The 18,010-nt window shown below is 39.4% G+C and overlaps 1 protein-coding gene across 8 annotated transcripts in view; it reads right to left on the bottom strand.

The window, feature by feature from the left end:
• Positions 1 to 18,010, bottom strand: part of PCDH15 (protocadherin related 15) — a 752,236-nt gene that overhangs the window by 506,737 nt on the left and 227,489 nt on the right. The gene's annotated exons all lie outside the window — the stretch shown is intronic.

The raw sequence follows: 18,010 nt of genomic DNA, 5'->3' as shown, positions 1-18,010 counted from the left end.
CATACGCACCAACAATCCTTTCTCCAAACAGTAGTGCACTATAGCTTAGAGCGATCATTTTCAGCCCATCCATTTATAAAAATGATGGCATCTAGAAAAGATGTAGCTATGCAAATAAAAATGTACCCTTGGAAAGACATGAGAATAAATGGCTTATATCTACAGAACCCATTGCCTCGGGATAGCACACGAGAATATATAGATAATCCATAAATGTAAATCTAGCTTGAATAATAATGCAAAAGGTGTTGGCTGCATTTTCTTCAGGCCTAAATGTTATATCATTATATAGTTACAAATAAAGGGGAAGTCTCTTTGGAATATTTTCTCAAGAAATTAATAGTAATAATAATGATAATAATAAAAACTATAATATTTATTTATAATATTATTGTCAGTGAGCTTTATCTGCCTAGGGAATGTTGAAAGGGAGCATGCTTCTTCTATAACAAATTGGAATAATGATTAAACACACACTCACACACCTGCATTTCTAAAAGACAGATTATTTCCTTCTACTTTCTCCACACACTCGTACACACAGATGTAAAACTGAGTGAAACTGATCTTTCTATTTTGTATTGAAGTTACAAATAGATTATGTACAGATAATATATCCAAAAGTACAGTCAAATAATGATGGCATTTTATTTTTTTTTAATTCATTTATCTTGATAGAGAGAGGGAGAGTACTAGGGGTGGAGGGGCAGAGAGAGAAGGAGGGAGAAAATTCCAGCCAGGCTCCAAGCTGTCAGCCCAGAGCCCTACATGGGGCTCGAACCCATGAACTGCAATATCATGATCTGGGCCCAAATCAAGAGTCAGATGCTTAACTGACTGAGCCACCCAGGCATCCCAATGATGGCATTTTCTGATGTAGTAAAATGTTCAAGACCCAAGTACACACTCATTTACAAACACTTCACATAATTAACTCTTAAAAAATTATGTGGTAAGTACTATCAATATTAAGAAAGTCAATGGGATTCTATTTTCTGATTAAGATAAAATAAGACAAAAACAGAGAGGGAGGCAAACCATAAGAGACAATAGAATATTACCCAGAAACCAAAAAGAATGAAATCTTGCTATTTGCAACATTAATGGAACTGGAGTGTATTATGGTAAGTGAAGTTAGTCAGAGAAAGACAAGTGTCTTATGATTTTATGCATAAGAGGAATTGAAGATACAAAACAGATGAACAGAAGGTAAGGAAAGTAAAATAATATAAAAACAGGGAGAGAGACAAAATATCAGAGACTCTTAAATACAGAGAACAAACTGAGGATGCTGGAGGGGTAGTGGGGAGAGATGGGTTAAATGAATGATGGGCACTAAGGAGAGCACTTGTGGGGATGAGCACTGGGTGTTATAGGTAAGTGATGAATGACTGGGTTCTACTCCCTTTTTTAAATTTATTTTTTATAATATTTTTGAGAGAGAGGGAGACAGAGCACAAGCAGGGGAGGAGCAGAGGGAGAGGGAGAGAGAGAAAATGAGGCAGGCTCTAGGCTCTGTGGTGTCAGCACAGAACTCATGCCATGAGATCATGACGTGAGCTGAAGTCACAGTTAACTGACTGAGCCACCTAGGTGACCCTACTCCTGAAACCAACACTACACGGTATGTGAACTAACTTGGATTTAAATCAATTAAAATAAATAAATAAATAAATAAATAAATAAATAAATAAATAAATAAATAAAGGAATGCACACTAGCAGGTAAGCTAACATGAGGTTTATGGCTTGACTCAGCCATGAATCACTGCAGGGGCAGCAGGTGTCTGAAGGCATGGTGGCACACTATGGGGGCACACCGTGGGGACACAGCATGGGGACACACTGTGGGGACACATGGAAGGAGGGGGCAGTGAGCTCCCCTTTATGGTCCAAATCCATTGTAACCAGAGGAAGTTATAATCGTCATGTTAATGATAATTCAAGCAGTGAAACTAAAACAATGTCGGTGGACTAATACTTGATGTATTTTTTTTTTAAGTTTTCATGGAGAAGATCTAACTGTTTTCCTGCTCCCGCCTCATCGCTGTGGTTTTGGTTACTGGGACTCAGCAGTAACTGTTCCTAGTGGTGGTGTGGTTTCAGAGGAAGAGCTTCTCTTTCACCAGAATATGCTTTCACATTGCCAACGTCTCTCAATACTTTCACAAGCCATGTTACTTTAGAGCAAAAGTTTGGACCAGAGAGAATGGAGCGTGGCTGACAGGCGCATGGCACAAAGGGCAATAGTTTTGAAGAAGGAGGAGGAGGAGAGGAGGAAGAAGAGGAAGAGGGAGAAGGAGAAAGAAGAAGAACAAGAACAAGAAGGAGAACAAAGAAGAAAAGAAGAAGAGCGAGGAGAGGAGGGTGGAGGAGGAGGAAGGAGGAGGAAGGAATAAGAAGAAAAAGAAGGAGGAAGAAGAGGAGAGGAAGAAGAAAGAAGAAGGGGAACAAGAAGAAAGAAGGAAGAAAGAGGAAGAAGGAGGAAGAAAGAGGAATGAGGAGGAGGAGGAGGAGGAAGGTCAGAGTCCACTCTGGCTTTCCCAGAGAGCCCCATCTCCCACCTGCTCCCAGCAGAGCAGGTGACTCCTGGCCCAGGGTCACGGAGGGTCTGTCTTCACCCGGGCGGTGGGGACTGCACTTACCACGGGCCAGGGTGTGAGCCTGGGCATCCAGGTCCTGAGAATGCTGGCCAACCGCTGGCCAGCAGGACATCTGGGGGTGTGGGGATGGCACGGTGCCTTTCCCTCCTCTCTTATTTTGCAAGCTTCCACCTTTTCCAGTAAAACCTTCCGTTTAACCCCTTCCCTGTGACGTTGAAAATCTATTTATACCCGACTCCATTTGGAATATAAAGATGCAGATACGTGAGAAAGAAAAGGGTGGGACACAGGATGAAGCATTGATTAAGGAAGCTGGGTGGTTCTAGTATCACAGAGCCGACCAGAACAAAGGCTATTAGTACAGGTGATGAGACATATTGCATCAAAATAAAGGGATCCATGGATCAACAGGTGTTAACCTGAAAGAGATCTGGCTTGAGGAATATGTCAGGACCCAAGACAGGCTCTTCTGTGAAAATTTCCTTTTCTCATTAAAAACAAAAACAAAAAAAACAACAACCTTGCAATCAAGAAAAAGGAATTAAACTGAGTTTGTTACTTGTATCACAGAAATGAAGAGAGCTGGCCCTAGAAGAGACAGAATCCAGCCCTGGATCCACCACTTACCAACTGTGTGAAGGTGGCTGGATTACTTAGCCTCACTCACTTTCAATATCTCGTTTTACAAAATCAGGACGAAAGCAGGACAGATATTTCTATAACACTGTATGTACATAACTGAAAGACACATGTATTCTGGTATCCAGAGCACTAACAGAAGCCAAAGTAGTAAAAAATGAATACTACTACTACAACAGTTAAATACTTAATTATCTTTTCCGGAAGCATTATGGTCTATGTTTGCCAGCCTTAAACCCTGGGGTCTGTGCTCCTTCCTTCAAAAAGTAGGTATTGAGGATAATTTGCTACCAAATAGAGACCTTTTTTCATCAAAATTGGAAACTTTATCTGGTGTTTAGCTTTCTTCATTACTTGATTATTTTAATTCAGAAAAATAACTCTGGAGTCTCTTCATCTGTATCCAGAGCTTCTCCAGACAGACATATCTATCAGGTGTAGATGCTAATACAGGCTCTACTTGTACTAAATAAAGGGGCTGCATTAGATTTTCAGCTTTGATCTTAAGATCTTCTTACATGCTAAGTCTTTCCTCTTAATTATGAAAAAAGCTTGTCCAGAATGTTTCAAAACATAAATATACTGTAAAATAACTTACGAATCAATACAATTTCCTCGTTACACCAAACCATTCCCTGCCTACTGATGTCATAAGGTAATTGCATCAGAGAAGAGACTACTGAGTTCCTGTGTGATTGAACTGGATAATATATGCAAAGCACTAACTGCTGTCCCTGGCACATAAGAAGGACCTGAAAAATTTTAATTACGGTTACTGCTGTTGAAGCCATTAACACCACTGTGAAAGAGGAATCGCCCGAAGCAAAAGCAAAGTGATTTATTTTAAGTCCCAGAATTCTTTACAGACCAATCTACCGTTCACTGCACAAAGCTAGGGTTATCCTACCTGGTCAACACACAGGCATGGAGGCAGTCTGGAAGAATTTTTATGGACTCAGAGGATTTGGGTGCCAAATAATCATTCTAGGAAGTTAGAAGGCAGAAAGAGAATCTTTTCTGTGGATAAAAGTATGCAGAGAACCTCTTGATCTAATTGATGGGCAATGTGTCTGGGCCGCCATGACTCTTTCCACCTCCTAACTGCAGACAGTTCTGATTGTTTCTCAGACAAACTCAGATTAGATTTGATGGCAAAAAAGGGCCTTATTTAACAAATTCACACTAGTAGGTTATCTTTACACTTAACACTTTTCACCTATCCCTAGAACACATTTAATTCTACAGGAACTAAAATCAAGCACACCCTTCTTATAGTAACAAAATATATATTTATATTATATTCACATACTTATAACATTACCTTATTTTATATTGCATTATGTATATCATTTATATTATATTCTTTATATTACATCATATATTATATACAATTATACATATTAAAGCTATATTTACATTATTATTTTATATCATTTTATATTGTATTATATATTTAAATTAACTATATGTTTATCTATACTATATACAGCATAAATAAAATTTGGATAGTTAATGTTTTTCCTGTGAAAGTCATTTGTTTCTTTAAACAGGCAGTTATAACACAAATAAATTACTCTCTGAAAATGCCATGGGGGTGGCAGTGGGGGAGGGGTCCATTGCCTTTCAAATTAACCTAATTCAATGAAGCTGAAAAAGTAAGTTCTACAGGGAGACAAAGTAATTGACTGTTTGGGTTCATTCCAAACATTAAAATAAAGAAAATCACCCTGTGCACAGAAACCATTTGTTGTTGCTATAAAACAATTAATTATTCAAAGATATATAACCTATATGGGTTGCATGAAATCTCTTGCAATGATTTTACCCCAGTTTAAGCCAAATGGAAGAATCCACCGCAGGTTACTCCTTGCAAATGAAAACATAAACAAACTCCCAAAAGCCTATTATTTGATCAAAACAAATTTGAAAATGGCGTGCCTGAGTGGTTCAGCCGGTTAAGCATGTGACTGGTGATTTCAGTTTAGGTCATGATCTCACAATTTGTGGGTTCAAGCCCTGGGTCAGGGCCTCGCTGACAGCGTACAGCATGCTTGGGATTCTGTCTCTCTCTCTATCCCTTCCTCTCTCTCTATCCCTCTCTATCCCTGTATCTCTCTCTCTCTCTCTTTCAAAAAACTTTTTGAAAATAAGAAAGTGAAAATGTAGCTCTCTGTAGCTTTTCAGTGAGGTTAACCAGTAAGCATGCCCATGTTATAGTCGCTATTGAGTAAAATCTACATTACAAGATTCACAAGCTAAAGGAGGCTCTTCTCACGCTCAAATTCACTTCTTTGTCAAGATTTACTAGGAAGTAGTCTCTATACTTTGATTTCTTGGACTTCTTGGTTTACAGTTTGATAAGCTATACATTTCAGCTAGCATATGTTCTTATGGTAGTGAGATAGCTACTTGGTAAACTCCTACAGGGAAATAAATACATGAGTATTCAGCAACGTCATAAAAAATATAGATTTGGATTGGTCTGGGTTTAAATGTTAAGGATATATTAATCACATGCAATATCTGCTAAAGAAGGAAAATGGTACCAATCAAGTCAACAGGAGTTAAACAAAAACTTATAAAATTTGTAAGAACACTGCTTTGCAAAGTGACATTGGTCTTTACAAATTACATTTTATTTACCTCAAAAGAACAAACCATTGCAAAATGGGCAGGTTTGTTCAAGTGTATGCCACTCACATTATTTGAGGAACAATACCTTTCACCTACTTGTGATTCTTACTTCATACTGTTCAACAGAGATCCACAAGCATGGCATGGACATACAATTATAAATCTTCAGAAATAAGAGGGTTTTTTTTCCTTCTATCCTTTACTTTTTTCCTTAGAGATTAATATGAATACCTGGCCATCTAGACAATTGCTGCTATCTGTATTCTGTTGTGAATAAAGTATTAAGCAAATGCATATGTATTACACAATTTGGTGTAGAAGGTATGCTAGGCATGTTTATTTTGTTTATATACCACTTATCCAACTAAAAATACAATCATAGAATTTTCACCAATCCCCCAACCACCCCCAGGCCTCTCCTCCTAAAACCAATACTATACTGTATGTTAACTGGAATTCAAATATTAAAAAAAAATAAGAATCATAGAATTTTATAACTAGAAGAGAGCCTGACAGTCCTTCCTAATTTTTCATGAATAAAATCAAGCTGATCCTCCAGTTTCTCCACACGTCTTTATCCCAAGCCCTGAAAATGCCCTGACTATGGCAGTATGACTCATAAACACACACCCAGCACAGAACCCCAGTTTTCCAGTTTTATTAGTTCACAATTTAGATCTCTTTTCTCTATGCCTTGCTATCACAGTGGAAATATATAAACTTTAAAAAATATATGAAATGACGAAAATCTTGCTAGTTTTGTTTTGAGATCATGGGAAGCCCATATAGAAATCCTGTAAGTGCATAAATTCATTATTTGGAATTCTGTATCCTATTCTTTTCTGACAAAATTTAAAGGGTTAAAATGGAAACAACTTTAAATTAAAACATAGTGAGAAGAGTGCCATGGAATTATCAATGAGCTGACCCTAGAGCTAGGTTTTCTAGATTATAGATAGGTATAGGTATAGTCTTTGAGCTTATAGCTCACCACTGATAAAAAAGAATAAAGAATTGGCATTAAAGGATTGTCAAATAAATCTTCAGCTGAGACAAGAAGTGTTAGTTTAAGAATTGAACACACTAGAGGCACTGGCGTGCCTCAGCTGGTTGAGTGTCTGACTCTAGATTTCAGCTCAGGTCAAGATCTCACGGTTTGTGAGTTGAAGCCTCCAGACGGGCTCTGCACTGACAGCCTAAACCCTGCTAGGGATCCTTTCTCTCCCTCTCTCTCTACCCTTCCCCCATTCCGTCTCTCTTGCTCTCTCAAAATAAATAAATAAACTTTAACAAATATGATCACACTAACCCCGAGTCCCTTGGAACAACCATACAATATATTAATGTCTAATTATACACATTAATTAATATATATTATCATGAGGAATAAATCATGTATGTAAGCAAAGACACAACACATTGTTACTCAATGAATAATACTGTTCACCTCATTGTCACTGGGAGTTTATACAGACTGAAGCATGTCAAAGGGGCTATTCATTCTATTCCATTTTATTGGAAATATTAGCCTCGATGTTTTAAAATATTACTTTTTTTTTACAACTGAGATAAACCCAGATTATATATAAAAAACAAAGAAAAAAGGAGAAAACCACTCAGATGCAGAACAGAAAATAAAGGGGAGGAGGGGCCAACAGTTCATTCACTCATCACGGAGAATGTGTCACGAGGCCAAACCCATTTTCTCTCGGAAAAAAAGAAAAGTGAACAAGATAACAAGCATGGAAGTCATATCGCTGAGGTCAAATAGCTCAGCAACATCTGCTTACTCTACCAGCTGGGCCAAATGGTAAAAAATAGGCTAAGTAAATTACAGCTTACTCAACTCACATAGTGAAGTGATAAAGGTTCATGCTGTTAGAATTCTGCAAGATTTTATTGCTTTCAGACCATGAAGTTTATGCTGTTGAAGTGAAAAGATAAGACCATACAATTTTAAGTATAATGATCATAAAAAGGCAGTTTAAAGGTAAGCCAGATCTCCTATCCCACCCACCACTGGAGAAACCATGGACGCTAATCAAGCAGCTGCAAAAAATCTATTTGATTGAAGTAAGAGACACAAAAATCACTGAAGATACTCCTTTAAAATGTGTATTAGAGATTGAGTGATTTAAAAAGATATAAGCTAAGCAGTTCTTGAAGAGGGTCAACATATTAACCTGGGCTCCATTAGAATCATTCAGAAACACTGAACCTTGGATTGTTCTCCAACTCTCCAACAATAAATCAAATCTCCAGCAAGATAAGGATACCATTTTTTTTTTTTTTACCAAAATGTCACTTCAGAATGTGAATTTGTTTTCTTTAGTGAAATTGCAACTGTAGGAAGTTTTCACCATTGTTAGATAGCTGATATAAGAGATAAAAGAGGTAAGACAGAGCTTTGTTTTAGGGAGAGACAGAGAGAGCGAGCACATGCACTGGAGGGGTACAGATGGGGAGAGAGAATATTAAGCAGGCTCCACGCTCCGTGCTCAGTGCAGAACCCTACAGGAGGCTGGATCTCATAAGCCTGAGATCATGACCTGAGCCAAAATCAAGAGTCTGATGTTTGACTGAGCCACCCAGGTGACTGAGATGGAGATTTTAAACAGGACTTTAACATTTTAGAGAATTCAATTCGGTACATTTATCAATGTGATCAATCAGATTGGAGGAGTGACTTAGTATATAGGAAAAACTCTGTTGAGGAAGTTGGTCTATCCCTTTAGGTATTTGAAGTTTATTCAAATTTGTAAATATAATTTAAAATGTTTATAGAAGTTCAATTATTATACATGACACCGAATATTAATGATACAGAGGAATTAAGTTTGTTAAACTTATGAATTAATAGAATTTTAATAAAAAAACAAATGAAGGTGTTTTATTCTGATTTTACTAGCTTCCTATATTTATTACAGGAATGATATAAATGTTAACTGGAATCTAAGGTCAAATATAGTTTTGATTTGAAATGTACACTTGAATAAATTTTAGTTAAGACCCAAGCAGTTTTCTCATATACAGACATCCCCATTGTTAAAAATTAAGTAGGGGAACCTGGGGGGCTCAGTCAGTTGAGCGTCTGACTCTTGACCTCAGCTCAGCTCTTGACCTCTGGATCGTGAGCTCCAGCCCTGCATTGGGTTCCACACAGGAGGTAAAATCTATGCAATCACTCACTGACTCACTCACTCACTCACTCAATGCAAAAGCACCTCATTGAATATGGGATCGCAGAAAGAGTTTTATAAGAGAAAGGAGATGGTAAAAAAAATCGGGGTAGAATTAATGGTAGTAATGAAACAATAAATCTATCTCCCAAGCTCACTTATTTGTCTGCATTTTCTGAGTTTCTGGTTGTTTCAAAAGGTATTTGTATTCTAGGTAGCAAGATAGATCCTATCACAGTGTTCTCCCATTTCTAACCTCAGATTTAATGTGCAGTAGAGTATTTAACATACTTTACTATGTAGGCCAATTTGTACAATAGGGACATGGTTTTCCAGTACCTCTGGAAGAATCCTGGTCATAACTCTAAAGTTACACCTGTTTTCTCACCTCCAAAATCATTCAAAGGAACCTGCCATAAACAGTAAGGTGAGACTGTTTAATGAGGAACTGGCATGAAGAATAAAACAGGCAGATCCTATACTATAACTATACTAAATGTCAATTAGAAAGACATCACAGGAGGGGCGCCTGGGTAGCTTAGTCGGTTAAGCGTCCGACTTTCGCTTAGGTTATGATCTCGCAGTTCATGGGTTCCAGACCCGCGTCGGACTCTGTGCTGACTGTTAGCTCAGAGCCTGCAGCCTGTTTCGGACTCTGTGACTCCCTCTCTCTCTCATCCCCCCCTGCTCATGCTGTCTCTCTCTCTCTCCTAGAAATAAATAAAACATTAAAAAAAATTTTAAAAAAAAGAAAGACATCACAGGAAAAATATTTTATTTCAATAGGTAATTTGAAGTAATTTGCTCTGGAAGCAATCAATTCATTGGAGGACATGTTTAGCACATTATGTGATCAAGAAAAATTTTGCTTTTTTAAGGAAAGAAGACATATTAAGACAGTAAATCCTGTCATTTTTTTAATCATAATATCTCTGCATAGAAAGTAAACAAGCTTTATTATTTTTATTATTAGAGAGCCACAAAGCACTCAAATGATAACAGATTTCTAGAAGAGACTACTTCTTAAAGTACTTTCCTCAATATTATCATAATGACAGATTTAAAAAATCTCTCACAGGCATAGGAAGATAGGCTCATCATATGAGAAGCTGATCAAGCTAAACAAATTTAATTTCATTGCCTTTATAAGTACTAATGAAGTAAACTTTCTAAGTCTTATCCTTTTCTATGCTATAATTTCCATTTAAAAAAATCAAATAAATCAAATTAAATTAAATAAACTTCCATCAGATATTTTTAAAAGGTTATTTTATCTGCTCTGTTTCCATGATGAAATTCAGAGAAAAGCATTTTATGCGCCGAAAAGGCTATTTTAAAGCCCTAAAACAGCACACATAGAATCTGTAGTACGTGGCACTTTCTTATTTAAGAGAGAGGAAGCTTATTGAACTTGATCCAATACTAACCAGAGATTCACTTGAAAGTGATTGTCTATTTTCTATACTTAGTTTACTAGCACAATAAACAAAATGTGAAGTTGTACAAGCTTAATTAGGACTACAAAAATATTATTTTGCATTTGTATTTCTTAATAACCTAATATTACTTAACACCCAAAACACTATGAATAGTCTCCTTTGCATAGGAAAATGACTCTTCAATTAAAAACAAAACAGCCCTCAGGTTGTTAAAAATGAAAGAGTAAAAGAATTCATGCCTTAAAATTACTTTATCTCTTTTTTTAATGTTTATCTATTTTGAGAGAGAGACAGAGAGCAAGCAGGGGAGGGGCAGAGAGAGAGGTAGACACAGAACCTGAAGTAGGCTCCAGACTTGAACTGTCAGCACAGAGACTGATGAGTGGCTCATACTCATGAACCTTGTGATCATAATCTGAAATGAATTGGACGCTCAACCAACTGAGCCACCCAGGCGCCCCAGAATTCCTTTATTTCATAAATTAGTAAGTTCACCAGGATTTATCAGGATCCTTGTGCCGTACCATGGTAAGGACCGTAGACAGCATCAATTTAAAAGACGCTTCCTAGGGTGGCTAAGGTTAACAAGTCTTTTTGGAAAAAAGTGCACTGAGCCACACGTGCCAGGCTGAGGGCCATAAGGACTTCCTGGAACCCAATAGTGCAAGCTCTGGTCTCCACGGTGGGCAGGAGTGGGGATAAGGCTCCCCTCACTGCCACACCTGTTCACAGACCCTGTGGTTTGGGTGAAGTGGGAAGGTAAGAGTCCCTGGGATCTCAGCATGGATGCATCCATCCTTCCCACCTTCAATGAAACAGTTCACATAAACAATAACAGGGGCACTGGGGGGCTCAGTTTGCAGAAAGCCTGACTCTTGAGCTCCGTTCAGGTCATGATCTCACAGTTCATGAGTTCAAGCCCTGCATGGGGTCCTTGCTGACACTATGGAGACTGCTTGGGACTCTCTCCCTCTCTCTGCCCTTCCCTCACTTGCCCTCTCACTCTCTTAAATAAAAAAAATAAAAATATAAATAAGAATAAAGCTGATAACGGATGGAGTATTCTAGCAAAGCTAATAAAACAAATGCTTTGAAATTAAAATAGATTTTATAGTAGTAAAGTTACCCAAATTATATTATTTAGTTATCACAAAATTATTGCATTTTGCTGAAACAGTGCTTACTGTCACACCTCAGCTTGGTAAACTACACGGGTTTTCTAACTCCTCTTCTGCTGTTTGTCAAACTTCTATGTGGGCTATATGTGGGGTCATCCTTCTAAGTAAGACCCAGATGAACTATTTTGGTCTTTACTTTTTCAAGATAATTGTCATCAGCATCATTTGGTTAATTCTTATGGTCATACTTAGAAAAGTGTGTTTTTGTGACAAAGAAGTCCAGCAAGTCATATTCATCAACAACTTAGTGAAGTTACACACAATAAATCTAATGGTAAGTGAATCTAATATGTTAATATGTTGGTTAAGAAAAGATCCCAATAATGATATAAATGATTATCAGCTCAGGCATCACCATATGTTTCTCTGAATCTGGCGTTACTTTGGGCTTTGGTTGGAAAAGTAACCTCATATCATCACATGCTGTGAGACAGTCACTCTGCATGAGATAGCACAGGGACCTCCCACTGCTCCGTTCACGGGGACTATTAGTCCATCGTCACACGCTCAGCTGTCACAGTAAATTGGTATAAGTTTGTAACAGCTGATTCACAAGTCTTGCACGGTTCACACCTCATGGCTCAGAAGAGTGAGGAACTGTCGTACCAGCACAGACCTCCATACACTTCCTCTGCTGCATCGGAGCACCGAACACGGAGGACAAAGGGACAGCGAATCTGGAAGAGGAAATTCACGCTCTCCTTAAAAGGATATGTGAATCCCATTGTTTACTGTTTGATTACACACTGTCCCTGAAGGTCAGCTGCTACCTGTGGTCTTCACCTAAGGGGGCACAGCAAAGAGCAAGGCAGGGGTGAAGTAAGGTAGAACAGCATTGCCAGAAATCCCATCTAGGAACTGGCCAGGAGACCCAGATTGTTACACAGCTGCCTTCTTCCCCCTTCATGCCATCCTCTCCTTACCTCTCCTGAAGGGGGTTTGCCTGGTAGGTGGTCACAAGTGTTCACTCGTGCAGGACCTCTGTCCTTGGTGGTCTTGGTTTAGTGGCCTGCCACAGTTCTCCACTGCTGGGGCATGGGGGCAAGATAAATCTCTTGGATTTATACTAGTTACTTCCCCTCACTTGTTCATATTGCACATGCCTGAGGGCATCAAGATGAATCATCCCTAGCCACTACAGAAAACACCTGCTCTCACAAGACATTCACCAGCGTGAGTTCACAAATGGCCAGGGGACACACTGAGCTTCCAATTCGGCTGAACCACAACTGAGTTTCCTGATGGATGCATCCATCGTCTGGTGATAGAAACTCAAATTCCATGCAGCCCAAGGTCTCAGGCAGAGAGCACAAATGTGCTGACCTGTACTGTAAGGCATAACCATAAACCATAGGAAAACAATGCAGCCTCACAGGATAGCATCGCCTAGCTAACCCAAATATACAATTCAGCAGCACACCCCTGTCCTGTCCAGACAGCTGCTTCTGGGTGAAGGAACTTGGTAATAACACCGTTGAATTGTCCTGTGGATGTGAGCTGTCTGCTATGCTTCCTTGTGTTAAGATACATCCCCTGGCTGGCAATCAGGTTGCACTGCCACCATAAAATACCATAAAATGGTAAAGCATCAGACAAGGCATTGTCTGTGCATATGGATGGTGACTCAGGCAGGAGCACTATGGGCATATAATGCAAACTCCATACTGAACAATGTGGGGTCTTCTCCATGATAACAGAGGGTCTCTGTCACCAGGCATCCAGCTAGCTCCCCTGGGGAATGACACCGTACTAGTGACTCAGATGCAATCTCTGTTACTAGCATGGTGAACAATTGGTAATAGAGGGAACCAGGTCAGCCCGAGTGAGGACACCTCATTGAGCGTGTATATAATCAAATTCCTGTCACTGGGGTCATTCTGCACAGAAAGGCATTTCTTTATTCCTGCTTAGATCAGAAGACCACATTCCACGACAGCACCTTTGCTGCCATCCCGAATCCACAGAGATCAGTCTGTAGAGCTCTCCGAGGAGGCTGGGAACTCCCTTTGATAATATATTTGTCACTCCTTGTTGCAGTGAATGTCCTCTGGGGACCCTTGAAGGGTATGAGTAAAGGGTATCTTATTAGGTCATACATAAAAATAAATCCATTTCACTTTTCCGCTGCCCTGAGTGTTTAAACTCCTCTAAAGCAGTGGTTCTCAACATTATATGAATCTTCCAAGGGTAATGTTGGAATTACAAATTCTGGTTTAGAAGATACATTTAGTATTTATACTAGACACAGTCTTGTTGACACTAATGCTGTTTGCTTGCATATCCCCCTTTCAGTAACTAAGGTTTATCACAATGGCCCTCAAAGTGTGGTCCTCATCAGCTTCATGTGGGAATGTATTTGTGTCTTCACCCCACACTAGCATATTATACATCTGAAGGGTAGGACTCAGGAATCTGTGTTTTAAGAGCCACCATGTGATTCTGATATTTGCTAATGATCTAGAACCTCTGTTTGTAACATCCTGGAAATTTCCAATATTTTGACCTCATCATGTATAAACTACCATTGAGACCTGGCTTCTATTATCAGATCCAGCTGACCATTAACACCACTTGCCAGTGTCCTAGATGGCACACTATACCCTGAATTCAGGGTGAGTGCACTCATAAAAACAAAGTCAGCTCTGGAGAGTCTTTTATTTAATTTTCCATTATCTTGCACCTCTAGAATTCATTCCCTTAGATGTGTTCTAGCTCCCTGCCAATAGGGCTTGACAATGCCCTATACCTAGTTTGGTGATTAGGCTATCTTCTTCTGTAGCTGGTCTTACTTTTCTGCTTGAACTGTCTGGACCTAACAATTGTTAGGGGCCTAGAGCTGATGAGGGCTGGGTATATCCTAGAAGACTCATCATCAGCTTGTGAAGAAATTATCTAAGTACAGCCAGTGTAAGGCTGTTAAGAAGAGGAGGTTTGATTCCCTGGTGATGAGAGAGAGAGAGCAGCAGAGGGAGAGGGAGAGGCAGGGGGAGAGGGAGAGAGAGGAGAGAAGGAAGGAGTTTACCTTCACTGACCAAAGAGGCCCAAGGAATTGAGGTTCAATATTCTCAGCCTTATTATTTTCCTATCTCAACATCTCTCTCAATCTCATCCAGTGCCATTTGTTGGCTTAAGAGTCCTGAACATGTGTAGAATTGAGGCAGACCTCTCTCTCTCTCTGAAACACGCACAATTACAAAAATATGCAAGGCTCCTTCAAAGCTGCCATGGATACTTTCTGGTTCTCTGCATGTAGTCTTATGGCATTTCATAGCTGTTAATTTGACATTTTCCCTATGTATATATTCTCCAGTTGTCCAGAAAAACCAAATGTAATTATTATTACTACTGTTTCCATAGTGATTAAATGCTTCAAGCCATTAGAGTGCTCAAAACTCCACACCTGCACTTCATCTCAGGCTATCACAGGTGCTAATTTGGATACTTGTCATGTAATCCTTGGCATGGATTAGCCATATGCTGTTCAGAGTTCCCAACTCCAGGAATGGAGATTATCCCTGACTTCTCAAATATATGTGTCATGCAATCCAAGAATCTCATTTCAAGTTTCTTTTCTCTTGGGGGCAATTCAAGCACCAATTACTGTACTAGTTGGGGTGCTGGCAGGAAGACGATAGCACTCTCAGGTGAAGCTAATCTAGCATGGATTTAGCAAAGGAAAGCTTGACCGAGGTGTGGGCAGGGTACAGGGAACTACAAAGGGTAATGTCATACACTGAAAACAGAAGAGATACACAAAGACAAAGTTACCAGAAAGCAAAACAAAATGAAACAGACTTCAAAAAGGAGAATGGAGAAGCCACACTGAGAGAAGAAGGCACCAGCCTTGGGAGCTGATAAGAGAAGATAAACCTGGCACTTACTCTTCACTCTTCCTGCAATTTCTTTTGACTTTGCCCATTGGTGGAAACCAACTGAAATCCAGAGGCATCAGGAGCCTTTAGATGGAACTCAAATCACAGCCCAGACAGACACTGGGCGTGAAGGGCAAATGTCTACGTCTGCGTACTCATTTACCTCAGAGGAAGGTCATCTTTCCTGAATATATCTTGTTGAATCTGAGAGCAGTTAATTATGGGACACGGATTCAGGTAGAATTAAGAGAGAATTTGTGAAATAAAATTTGAGTGATAGGCTTACGACAGTAAGGCCCATATAGTATGAGGCATGATAGAGCTGGGGTGTCTGACATTATTTAGCATAGTTTTCTCTACATGTCTGTGTAAAATCATTTCTGATTTGTCTAATTTGCATTATATATGCTTTGCTTCCATCTCTCCCTATCCTACAATCAGAGCTACAAGGGTCTTTTTAAACTCACCTTAAGAAAATTAAAAGTATTTAGAGTTTATAAAGAACAAGATTCCATTTTGAGCGATACAAGTTACACTCACGAGCTTAGACAGTACTGAAGTACTTGTAACAGTATATAATCTTTCAGTATTTTGCTCTAACATGACATATACATACACACACACATATATATGTATTTAAAAAGCCCTCATTAGGTTTCCTTTTTATAAGAATGTACAATATTCCATTTAACAGTCTTGCTATCCACTTTTGTTAAAATTAGGAGAGAACTCCTAGGCTACCACTAAAGCAGCCTCTATGTTCTCCACTGAATGGCCTTGAGGATTCCCATTTGACTGAGTGTTGGGCTTACTCCCAAGTAGGACAGTGGGCTCTCCTTTCTAGAGAATAAGTTAAGTGTAATCTTCTTTGGGCAGAATCAGTTTTCTGACCACATGTGGGATACATTTCACCTTAGGAAACCCTTCCTCTTAGTTCTAGGTGAATCCCTCCACAATGTGACTAGGTGGCCCCGTAAATTCCCTTGCTCTCATGGCTGATGAAAACAGGATCAATCTAATGAAAGCACATTCAAAATGGAGTGCCCAGCACATGACATGGATGTGTTAGGAGCTGACGAATTTTCACTCCACAGAATAACTCCTCAAAAGAATAGCTCCCACTCTCTCTTCTACAACCTGTCCTTACATGCTTCTGAACATATCCCAGTCAGGCTATATCCTGACACTCTCCCAGAACAGTTCTTGTCTAGGATACAGTAGCCTCCATGTGGTTGAATTCAGTAATCAGTCGTCAACTTTAAACTTTGTTTACCAGCAACTTTTCACACAATCACATTATGCTTCATGTCACCTTGTCACCTACCTTTTAGAATACCACACTCTTAGACTCACTTCCACATCACCGTTGGCCCCTCTGCATTCATTCTTGTTCTTTATTATATTCTTTCTTTCTGATGGTCTCATTCAAGGCCATCCATACCCTTGACTCATGACTCCCAAAAGTAAATCTCCAGCTCAAGTATCATTCCTGGACCAAGCTACACATCCTAACTGCCCCCAACTCAGGTGACTACTAAGCAAATCCAATGGGGATCTGATCAAAACAAATGCTGGATCTTTCTATACATGTCTATGTTTACTCCTCATGTTGCCTTTCTCTCATCAGTCAAAGGACACTCCTTCCCAATTTTTCCAGGTAGAATCATTCTTAGTCACTGTTGACTCACCGTCCCTCATGCCCCACGCCCAGTTTGTGAGAAAATACTATTATATATAAAATATATCCAGATTTGATTTTTTTACTCCCTTTAGTTTTTACCAACTTGATCTGTGTCAACATCTCTTGCCTAGAGTACTGCAGTAAATTCCTTGATGATCTTCCTGTTTTAGAACTTGCTCTGTTTCAGTCCATTCTTGACACAACATAAAATGTAAGTCCGCTTAAAACTTTCTAGTGGCTCCCGATGGCCTTGAAACTAAAAGCCAAATCCTTATATCATTCTAAAATCGAAAGTTTCATTTTGTCCGTTCGGCTACTTGCCTAGAAGTTATCTGTCCAGTATATGAAGAACCCTCCCAGCATAGCACCCTGGTCCTGGGCCCTCTGTCTGGACCCTCCTTTTACAGGAAGACACAACCACATACATACTATACAACACATCATACCAAGTGATATTTTCCAGTTCCCTATATCAGGTTTTGTTTTTCCTCTCCTCCTGGGCTGACTCCTCTATATTCATTAAGAATTACAGTTTTCCTAAGAATGGATTTCTTTTAGGGGCACCTGGGTGGCTCAGTCAGTTAAGTGTCTGACTTCAGCTCAGGTCATGATCTCACAGTTTGTGGGTTCGAGCCCTGCGTCGGGCTCTGTGCTGACAGCTAGTTCAGAGCCTAGAGCCTGTTCAGATTCTGTTCTCCCTCTCTCTGACCCTCCCCTGCTCGCTCTCGCTCTCTCTCTCTCTCTGTGTGTCTCTCTCTCAGAAATAATAAAACAGTAAAAAAAAAA

This window comes from Crocuta crocuta, unplaced genomic scaffold (assembly GCF_008692635.1).
Source record: "Crocuta crocuta isolate KB4526 unplaced genomic scaffold, BGI_CrCroc_1.0 scaffold2, whole genome shotgun sequence".
Classification (NCBI taxonomy): Eukaryota; Metazoa; Chordata; class Mammalia; order Carnivora; family Hyaenidae; genus Crocuta; species Crocuta crocuta.
Note: the sequence above shows the minus strand (reverse complement) of the source record. Positions and strands in the feature narration are given on the sequence as shown.